Source organism: Pseudophryne corroboree, chromosome 6 (assembly GCF_028390025.1).
Source record: "Pseudophryne corroboree isolate aPseCor3 chromosome 6, aPseCor3.hap2, whole genome shotgun sequence".
Taxonomy (NCBI): Eukaryota; Metazoa; Chordata; class Amphibia; order Anura; family Myobatrachidae; genus Pseudophryne; species Pseudophryne corroboree.
This window is the reverse complement of record NC_086449.1, coordinates 769,726,976-769,738,734: the sequence shown is the minus strand read 5'-3', so window position 1 is coordinate 769,738,734 and position 11,759 is coordinate 769,726,976.

The following is an 11,759-nucleotide window of genomic DNA, read 5'->3' as shown; positions in this document are numbered from 1 at the left end:
CGATTCCCACCAAGGCCCTAACTGTGTGGAGTTTGTATATTCTCCCCGTACTTGCGTGGGTTTCCTCTGGGTGCTCCGTTTCTTCCCACAATCCAAATACATACTGGTAGGTTATTTGGCTCCCAACAAAATTAACCCTAGTGTGAATGTGTCTGTGTGTACATGTGATAGGGAATATAGATTGTAAACTCCACTGGGGGCAGGGACTGATGTGAATGGGGAAATATTCTCTTTACAGCGCTGCAGAATATGTGTGTGCTATATACATAACTGGTAATAATCCTGCACTCAGAGCTGGATTAAGGGCTGAAAATGTTCAAGGGCCTATACTGAGGAGAGGAGCTGTTACCAGTGCTGTGTGGGTGTGGCCAGAGCCACGCGGATGTGTACACCCGCTATACTATCAGCCCCACCGTCTCCCTTAATAAATGACATAAGATAAATTGCTTAATTGTTGTACGAAAACTAAACATAGAATTTTAATACATGAGATTTATGGCTGACTGTGTGACCAGCTAGGCAGCTGGTCCTCAGCATGGTGCCATGATGGTGGGACTATTTTAATGTAGAGGCCTGGAGCTGTTGCTCCATCCGCCCCATTATTAATCTGGCCCTGCCTGCACTGCTACCCACATATAGTCACCAGCGCATGATCTGTATACTCTGCTCGGTTTCATGCATATCTCGGAATATGACTGTATATCCAGAATACTGCTGAATAAAACATTTCTCTGGTAACGCACTGGGCTGTTCACTGACTTCAGGGCTATCCGCTGATGTGTACCGTTACTCTGCCATACCATCGCTAATAGAAATATGCCAACATTGATGGAGCCACGATTATCGTGGCTTCTATACTGCACCTAGGCACACCATGGTTTATTAGCATAAACCTTTCATCTATTGTTCTCAGCTGCAATACAATAAGAGAGAACAATACAGCAGGGGATGAAGTCATTACAGTAGGGGATTAAGTCTGACTGCCCTGGTTTAGTTAATCCTATTAAAGGCCAAGATAAAGATGACCCTATCTGTACTTAGTGTTTCCTGGTTAGCAGAGGATTATTGCAACATCATGGGCCCACCGCCTACTGCCCGATGCCGTCATTGGCGGAGCTATTCCCCCGCACCTCCCACTTTTACAACAACTCAAGGATTTCTATCAAGGTAGGATTTAAAAGTTGGCGCGTGTGACCTGGACCCACTTTACCTGAGGAGAAGGTACTGATTACGAAGGCAGAACATGTGTGACAGGCCACGGAGGAGAAGGAAAGCCCCCTTGGCACACAATCTGAGAATTGAATCTTTTTCCAAGCAGTCGTGGCCACACCTATGTGCTTTGATAGTTGATACCCTCCTCTAGTAACAGGGCCCGCCAGGAACTCGGTGACCCTAATCCCCAAGAAACGTCAAGCAGGGTTATTACCGGAGCAGTTTCAAAAAATAGGATTTTGATAACCTACCGGTAAATCCTTTTCTCCTAGTCCGTAGTGGATGCTGGGGACGACATAAAGACCATGGGGTATAGACGGGATCCGCAGGAGACATGGGCACTCTAAAGACTTTTCATTGGGTGTGAACTGGCTCCTCCCTCTATACCCCTCCTCCAGACCTCAGTTGAAGGAACTGTGCCCAGGGAGACTGACATTTCGAGGAAAGGAATTACTCAACTAGTGGTGAGATATCTACCAACTCACACCCTCAACCATGCCGCACACATGGCATTCAACATAACACACGCCAACAGGCATGAACTAATTGCAGCAACATGCTGAAACCAAGATAACACAACTTGTGTAACTGTAATAACTAAACTGCAGGTAAAGTACGCACTGGGACGGGCGCCCAGCATTCTCTACGGACTAGGAGAAAAGAATTTACCGGTAGGTTATCAAAATCCTATTTTCTAAAACGTCCTAGAGGATACTGGGGATGACATCAAGACCATGGGGTCTATACCAAAGCTCCAGTACGGGCGGGAGAGTGCGGATGACCCTACAGCACCGATTGACCAAACTTTAGGTCCTCATCGGCCAAGGTGTCAAACTTGTAGAATTTTGCAAATGTGTTTGACCCTGACCAAGTAGCTGCTCAGCAAAGTTGTAATGCCGAGACCCCCTGGGCAGCCGCCCAGGAGGAGGCCACCTTCCTAGTAGATTGGGCCTTCACTGACATCGGTAACGGCAATCCAGCCGTAGAATGAGCTTGCTGAATCGTACCTCTGATCCAGCGCGCAATAGTCTGCTTGGAAGCAGGACACCCAATCTTGTTGGGAGCATACAGGACAAACAAAACCTCTGTTTTCCGTATTTGAGCTGTTCTAGCGACATAAATCTTCAAAGCTCTAACTACATCTAGAGACTTTGACTCAGCGAATGTGTCAGTAGCAACTGGCACCACAATAGGTTGTTTATGTGGAAAGAGGAAACCACCTTTGGAAGAAAATGTTGACGAGATCTCAACTCTGCCCTATCTTCATGGAAGATCAGGTAAGGGCTCTTGTGGGACAAGGCCCCCAATTCAGACACCCACCTTGCAGATGCCAACGCCAAAAGCATCAACACTTTCCAAGTGAGAAACTTCAACTGTATTTCTTGTAGTGGTTCAAACCAACCCGATTGAAGGAACTGCAACACCACATTAAGGTCCCATGGAGGCACAAATGGAGGCTGGATGTGCAGAACCCCTTTCATGAACGTCTGAACTTCTGGAAAGGAGGCCAATTGTTTTTGAAAGAAAACTTATAAGACCGAAATCTGGACCTTGATTGACCCCAATCTAAGGCCCGCATCCACACCAGCCTGCAGAAAATGGAGAAAACGTCCCAACTCAAACTCTTCCGTAGAAGCCTTCTTTGATTCACACCAAGACACATATTTTCCCCAAATACGGTGGTAATGTTTAGACGTTACTCCTTTCCTGGCCTGAATAAGAGTGGGGATGACTTCCTTGGGAATACCCTTTCGGGCTAGATTCCGACGCTCAACAGACATGCCATCAAACGTAGCCGCGGTAAGTCTTGATACACACATGGCCCCTGCTGTAGCAAGTCCTCTCGAGGAGGAAGAGGCCGAGGATCTTCTATGAGCAACTCCTGAAGATATGGATACCAAGCCCTCCTTGGCCAGTTTGGGCAATGAAGATTGCTCAAACTCTTGTTCTTCTAATTATTTTGAGAACTTTTAGAATCAGTGGAAGTGGAGGGAAAACATATACCGACCGAAACACCCACTGGGTCACCAGTGTATCTACTGCCATTGCTTGATGGTCTCTCGACCTTGAACAATATCTCTGAAGCTTCTTGTTTAGACGAGATGCCATTATGTCTACTTGAGGAACTCCCCAAAGACTCGTCACCTCTGCGAAGACTTCTTGGTGGAGGACCCACTCTCCTGGATGGAGATCGTGTCTGCTGAGGAAGTCTTCTTCCCAGTTGTCCACTCCCGGAATGAAAATTGCTGACAGAGCTCTAACATGTCTTTCTGCCCAGAGGAGAATCCTTGTCACCTTTGCCATTGCCGCTCTGCTTTTCGTTCCGCCTTGCCTGTTTATGTACGCGACTGCTGTTACATTGTCCGACTGGATCTGCACGGGATCTTGAAGAAGATGTACCGCTTGTAGAAGGCCGTTGTAAATGGCTCTCAATTCCAGAACGTTTATGTGAAGGGAGGCTTCCTGACTTGACCATTTTCCTTGGAAGCTTTCCCCCTGTGTGACAGCTCTCCAGCCTCGGAGACTTGCATCCGTGGTTATTAGGACCCAGTCGTGACTCCCAAACCTGCATCCCTCTAGCAGGTGAGAACTGTGTAGCCACCACAGGAGCGAAATCCTGGCTTTGGGGGACAGGATTATTTTCCGGTGTATATGTAGGTGGCATCCGGACCACTTGTCCAACAGGTCCCACTGGAATACACTGGCATGAAATCGGCCAAACTGTATGGCCTCGTAGGCCGCTACCATTTTCCCCAACAACCGAATGCATTGATGGATCAACACGCTTGTTGGTTTCAATATTTGTTTGACCATTTTCTGGATTTCCAGAGCCTTTTCCACTGGAAGAAATACTCTCCGTACTTCTGTGTCCAGAATCATCTCTAAAAAGGACAATCTTGTCGTCGGTTCCAACTGCGACTTTGGAAAATTCATGATCCAACCGTGTTGTTGGAGTATTGACAGGGAGAGTGCGATGTTGTGCACCAACTGTTCCCTGGATCTCGCTTTTATCAGGAGATCGTCCAGATAAGGAATTATATTGACTCCTTTTTAACGAAGGAGGACCATCATCTCCGCCATCACCTTGGTGAATACCCTCGGTGCTGTGGAGAGTCCGAACGGCAACGTCTGAAACTGGTAATGGCAATCCTGTACTGCGAATCTCAGATAAGCTTGGTGAGGAGGATAAATGGAAACATGCAAATAAGCATCTTTTATGTATACTGACACCATGAAGTCCCCCTCTTCCAGACTGGAAATCACTACCGTCAGGGATTCCATCTTGAACTTGAACCTTTTCAGGTAGAGATTCAGATTTTCAGGTTTAAAATCGGTCTGACCGAGCCGTCCGGCTTCGGAACTACGAAGAGGCTTGAATAAAAAAACCTTCTCCTTACTGTGCCAAGGGTACCAGGACAATGACCTGATCCTGACATAATTTTTGAATTGCCGTTGTTACTGCCTCTCTTCCTGGAAGAGAAGCTGGCAAGGTCGATTTGAAAAATTGGCATGGGGGGACGTCTTGAAACTCTAGTTTGTACCCATGGGACACTATTTGTAAGACCCATTGCTCCAGGCAAGATTGAATCCAGATTTGGCTGAAAAGTTTCAGACGTGCTCCCACCCGAGCAGACTCCCGCAAGGGAGCCCCAGCATTATGCTGCAGATTTGGCAGAAGCAGGGGTGGACTTCTGCTCCTTCGATCTGGGAGACGCTGCAGATTTCTTTCCTTTTCCCCTTCCCCTAGCTGCAAAAAAAAAGGGGAGACCTTTGGCCTTTTTGTATTTGTTGGGCTGAAAGGACTGTATGTGAAAGTGATGTGTCTTTTTCGCCGGTGTAGGAGCATAAGGCAAGAATGTCGACTTACCTGCGGTAGCCGCCGAGACTAACGCATCCAGACCATCACCAAACAAGGCCTCACCTTTATACGGGAGAGCCTCCATATTTTATTTTGGAATCTACTTCAGCATTCCACTGGCGAATCCACAACGCCCTCCGAGCCGATACTGCCATGCCCAAGAAACCAATATATTTAATGGTTTCTAGTACGTACGCAGCAGCGTCTTTGATATGACCTAATGTTAGGAGTATCTCGTCTCCATCTATTGTGTCAATGTCTAATGACAAGTTTTCTGACCACTTTTCAATAGCACTACTCACCCACTCACAGACAATGGTAGGCCTGAGTAGTGTCCCATTGGCCACATCAATAGATCACCTCACTCACTTGCGGTCTGTCGGCTCCTTAAGTGAAGCCATTCCAGGTGCAGGGAGAAACACCTTTTCTCTTTTATGACAGGGCCCTGTCTAAAATGCGGGGTGACTCCCACCTTTTTTGGAAAAAGGTAAGCTGCCTGAATTCCTTTTGGGAATCTGAAATTTCTTTTCAGGTTAAATCAGACCTGAGGTGGAGGGAAAATTACATTACTTCTTTACTAAAGTAAACCCTCTCCTTGTGGTAAAAGAGGGGGCTTCGTAACTTCTAACACCTCCTTTATAGCTAAAACATGTTTTGAATGCTTTTTTGCTAACTTAGGACCTATTCCCCTGGAATCACTAATGTCGACACAGGAATCAGAGTCCGTGTCGGTATCAGTTTGTACTACTTGTGCAAATTTGTATGTGACCCAGAAAGGTCCCTGTGGATGAAAGGCAGAACTATTAAACATCACATCTTCAACAGATTATTTTCATTTTCTGTATGAGATTCAGTCCAACCTCTTACTGATATGATTCACACTATCATGTAACCTTTCACTCAGTCAGGCTCTTGGTGTCATATTACACCTTTGTGTCCCTAACATGTCTCCACAGAGTTCCCTGCCACAGACATGTCACACACGTGCAGAACCACACCACAGACACTCCGGGATTTATAGGGGACAGACCCACAGTAAAATCTGTCAGAGGGACACAGATGGGATTTGCCAGTTCACAACCCAGCGCCAGTAACACAATGTCTGTGAACACAAAATGCCCACTGACATGCAGCGCTTTTATAATGCTAATCGCACAATTATATAGCACCAAATTCACTGTGGCCCCCCCTGTTTTACACCCTGATACTTGTTCAGTAGTGGAGGAGGACCAGTGTTGTCTCTACAGCCTGAGGAGAGAGAGAAAATAACGCTGAGCCGTGTGCTGGCTGACTGAGGAGGAAGCTCCACTCTTCAATGGTGTGTTTCTCCTCAGCTTTTATGAGGTAATTTTTTATACTGGTGGGGGTAGGACTGTGCCTCAGCAACTTATGTCCCTTATTTATGCCAGTTTCCATAGGTTTCATGCTGCCCAGGGCGCCCCCCCCCCCGTGCCCTGCACCCTGCAGTGCCTGTGTATGTGTGGGCAACATGGTGCGCTGCGCTCCCAGCCGCGCGGTGCCTTTAGCCGTCACTTTCTTGATTGAAGATCTGTCTTCTAACACTCACCTGTATTCTGACTTCTGGCTCTGTGAGGGGGGTGACGGCGTGCTGTGGGAGTGAGCATCTAGGCACGGCTAGCGTTCAGTTCCCTTCAGGAGCTAATGGTGTCCTGTCAGCCAGAAGCAGAGCCATGAAACTCTTTAGGAAGTTGGTTCCTACTTCTGCCCCCTCAGTCCCACGAAGCAGGGAATCTGATGCCAGCAGATCTCCCTGAAATAAAAAACCTAACATAAGTCTTTTCAGAGAAACTCAGTAGAGCTCCTCAGAGTGCATCCAGTCGACCTGGGCACATTTCTAAAACTGAGGTCTGGAGGAGGGGCATAGAGGGAGGAGCCAGTTCACACCCAATGAAAAGTCTTTAGAGTGCCCATGTCTCCTGCGGATCCCATCTATACCCCATGGTCTTGATGTCGTCCCCAGCATCCTCTAGGACGTATGAGAAAATAGGGTATTCGGGTGTTACTTGCTATGTACAAGGAAGGCAAGAAAGTAGATTTGGGCAAATAAAAATATATTGTGGTTGCTAAATGGCCTTTATTGTTTATGTCCACTTGTCCACTTGATTGGAGGCCTTTTATGAATAATATATAATTCATTAGAATGCAGGTTACTTATCACTTCATTAGTAACTACTGACTTCACTTTTGCACCTCATAAACTGATTCCATTCTAGTAGTAGGTTGTTTTTTGGGGTGGATATTGGGTCTATATCATGGTAGGTTGGAGCATATAATGGTATTTTTTTACCCCTCATTGTCTAATCCCAGCACACGGCTACATTACACTGAAAGTGGCTAACGCAATGGAGAAGCCTTGTGGGCGAGGGGATGAGTTTGGGATCCTCTCCTTAAGCATACAGTAATCTCCCATTACGGCCCTCACCAGTTCAGTGACCCTGCTCTACACTATTATAAGATAACACCTGTTTCCATGGCAACTGAATGCTCAATGTCATGAGATGTTTGTAAGTTGTAAACTATTTCCATTCACTGTAGCTGGTGTGCTCTGCTTTAGGCAACGCTCCGGGATACAGAAGTGAAAAGTCATTCTCTCGGGGGCGTGGTTTGGCTGCTGAGGGAGAAAGACGTGCAGCCTGGGAGCTCCTACATATTGCCCTGCTTAAAGCCCGTTTTATATTGCTTGGGCTCACCCACCTTCCCATACATCGCCCTCCTGTCACTGTGGGACCATCTGAGCTGCCCTGGGGGGACACCGCGGAATCGGGGAGTGCTTCTGAGCGCTCCTGTGGGTTGCGGCCCTTCCCCCGGACCGAAGCCGGGGCCTGGAGTAACTGAGGATCCGGACCAGGGCCTCTGAAGTCGCGCAACTTATGGACGCCCTCCCGACGACCCTGGGACCCCTGGTGCGGCTGGCCAGACACCCGACTGGCTCTGCTTACCCCTGGGGACGTAGCGTTGTCGGTCCCTGGAGTACCTGATAGCGGGCTCTGCAGCGGAGACGCGCGACATCTTACAGGGACCCGGAGGACACGAGCAGGCTGACGGCGGCACAGGACACCTGACCTGCCGCGCTCCTTGACAGCGCCACAGCATTCAGCGGTGGGGACACCCGTGACGGAGCTCCGACGAGCCGGGGAGAGAACCGGTGGCCGAGAGGTAGGAAGTGTCTCTCCTGGCCTCTTGGGAAACCCGGCCTACACCCCCGTAAGTGCCCCTTCTTTGTTCTCTCTGGGGCTCTCTGCCCCCCAACACACGTACCCCAGTCTTCTTGTCCCCGTGCTCGGGCATTGGTGGGGGGGAGCCGCGGAATCGAGAGGGGGTTTAGGCCTGCTCTGCGGGTTGCGGCCCTCTCACTCTGCAAGAGCCGGGGACTAAATTCAGGTTATACTCCCGGACGGGAGGGGGAGCTGCACATAAGCTTGACACATGCACCTGTGCTTCCCTCTCTATACCTCCCTGTTCCCCTCGCCACTTGGACCCCTCTGTGCAGTCGCAGCCTGTGAGGGCAGAATACTTGAAGCCTCCGGACGGAGGTAATTTGAGGAGGAGGCCTTACAGGTGCTCCGGGGACGGCAGAAGGCCGGAAGCCACGCATCGGTGAATCCTTTATGGTCTGGAACACCTTTTTAAATCCCTGACCTGAGGTCTCCCCACTGGCACCCACACTCTCGGGACCGGGAGACGGACGCACAGACACCAGTGACCCTTAACCGGGGTACGCGGGGCTCAGCCAAGTCGTGGATCCTGTGACCCTCGTCCTCCGACTGTCTCTTAACGCTCGCCGGTGTTGGCGCGGCTTCCCCACCAGGGATATGTGAGCCCCAAAAACGGAATATGGCCGACAGGGTTCTATATGCTGCTGTACTGCCGACTTCAGTGTTTCCAGGCTTTCACCTGACGTATATTATGCTACATTAAGACCAAACCACGCAGAGGGGATAGCGGGTTGAGCTTCCAACTGGGATATGTCGTAATGCTCTCTTCCTTGAGGCTCTGTTCTGTTCTCTTCACCTGGACAAATGACAAGACGGCGCCGCTTTGGTAAAGCATCAAAAGTTAAATCCGCAACCACACAAGCCGCAGCCTTCCATACTTTATTTGGCACCCCCGTCCCTGACCCTAGCACCTCCACCGCTCTCATTGATCACTTGCCGCCAATCATCATGGAAGATACCGGGGTCCCACCCTCTCCAAAACATCGCCAAGCTGGATCTGCCAGTAAAGACTCTGCCGATATGGCGGCAGTCCTCACACAACTACGCTCTCTTCCGACTCGCCAAGACATCCAACAAGATTTATCCAATATGGAAAAAAGAATCCATGATTCCCTACAAGCGAGTCTCTCCAATATCCAATCTGATCTCACGCAAGTAGCAAACAGAGTAGTTGACCTGGAAGATCATAGAGATGAAACGGACTCTAAGCTCGCAGATCTCCACGATCTTGTATCCCGATACTCACATACCACCACTGAAATGAGGCGTAGACTGGATGATATTGACAACAGAGGGAGGCGGAATAACTTGAGGGTCAAAGGTCTACCCGAAGATGTGCTACCCCAGGGCCTGGTTGCGGCATTGACTACAATATTTAACGACTTGCTGGGTGCCGACCCCAGCTCTCAAATAGTGTTTGATAGAGCACATCGGGCACTACGACCGAGGGGAGCACCTACGGAGCGACCTAGGGACGTCATCTGCCGGCTACATTACTTCCAGGTGAAAGAGACTATTCTACAGAAGTCCAGACAGGCCTCGAACATAGCTTTCAATGGCCACCCCATCCAGATTTTCCAGGACCTTTCCTGGATGACTTTACAACAGAGACGTCTCCTCCACCCCCTCACGGAAGCTCTTCGGAAGAAGGATATCAGATTCCGCTGGGGCTTTCCTCTGAGCGTCCAAGTTACTCGCGACGGGAACCGACATGTCCTGGAGGACTATGATGGCGTCCCAGCATTCTGCACGGCACTGGGCCTACCGTTAATCTCACTACCAAATTGGACAGACCCTCTGCAGCTTCCCACTACGGCATTACCCCGCAGGGAGCCTTGGAAAAGAGTGGACGCCTCAAGACGACGCAACCGGGCGGGCAGATCCAATGAAACATCTGGAACCTCATGACGCGTCTGCCACCCTAAACTGTGATATCCTTTTTATGCTACCTTATTGAAAGCTCACATTGATCCTTTTATTTTTTTATTTTTTTATTATTCAATAGGTTGTTTCAAATTTGAGCTTCAATTACCCTGAGAATGCCTACCACTCCCGCACTATTATAAGTTATTAATGTAATTAACTTGAGAGGCTTCCTGTGGGCCGGGAAGGATTAGGTGGCGAGATGGAGGGAGGCGGTTGATTGATTTCCCTCCTCCCATCTCCTTCCTGACCATGATGTATCCCTTTCAAATACCTCTTTACTTAACTATCTAATATTGCTGAACCCGCTGTTACCCTTTGGACCCCCTTCTCTGCTGTATATTTCTTAGACCATGGGATGCTTAATCTATACCCATGGCTATCAATGCAGAGATTACCACTACATGTTGTTGTTTAAATCTATATTTCTTTTTTGGTTTCTCCCTTTCTTTTTCTATGTTCATGTACTCATGTCTTCCTTTCTTTCCTCATGTGTTGACCCGACTACCCCCCCTCCTTTATGCCACAACCAATTTCAGGTTACTTATGACCCAGCATTGGGTCAGAGTCGTAGTCCTGATATATCGTTAAACCAGTTGATCCCTATGATTTTTTTTGTATGGCTAGCCTAAAAATTGTTTCCTACAATGTGAAGGGTTTAAATATCCCTGAAAAGAGGTCGGGCCTGCTACATACCTTACATAATGATGGGGCAGAGGTTATTTTCTTACAGGAGACGCATTTTAAACGAGAGGCCTCCCCTGGTCTTCGCTCCCGTCACTTCCCAAATGGTTATTTTAACGATTATTCTGGGGCGAAGGCTAGGGGTGTTGCTATCCTTTTTGCCAAACATCTCAGATTGCTGGATGTCTCCGAAATGTTGATAGGGGATGGGAGAGGGATTTTGGTTAGAGCTACTATAGCACATCAGACATTTACCTTCGTAAATCTCTACCTTCCTAACCGAGGCCAAACTCGGTTTCTTAAAGAATCACTAGAACTAATCGAGCAAAACCTGATGGGCACTTTGGTAGTGGGAGGTGATCTTAATTGGGTCCTTGAACCTCGCTGGATTCCTCCTCTGGGTCCCCACGGAACACGCTTAAAGAATCCAGACGATTTAGAGCTGTTCTACATGATTTTCAACTAGTTGATACCTGGCGTCTTTTGCATCCTTCAGATAAAGATTATACTTTTTACTCACCCCCACATAATACATACTCCCGAATAGACTACCTCTGCGTGAGCCATGCTCATCTAGATCTATTGATTGATGCGACCATCGGCCAAATAACAATATCGGATCATGCCCCAATTACGCTCACACTCTCTCTCCGCCATCCTCCCCCCAAACACTGGCGCTGGCGATTCAATGAACAACTCCTCCGGGACCCTGTTTGTAGAGCCCAAATTGAGAAAGCAATAGATGACTACATCTCTTTGAACACAACTGGCGATGTATCCCCGGTTGTACTATGGGAAGCACATAAATGTGTGATCAGAGGCCAGTGCATACAATTAGGCTCACG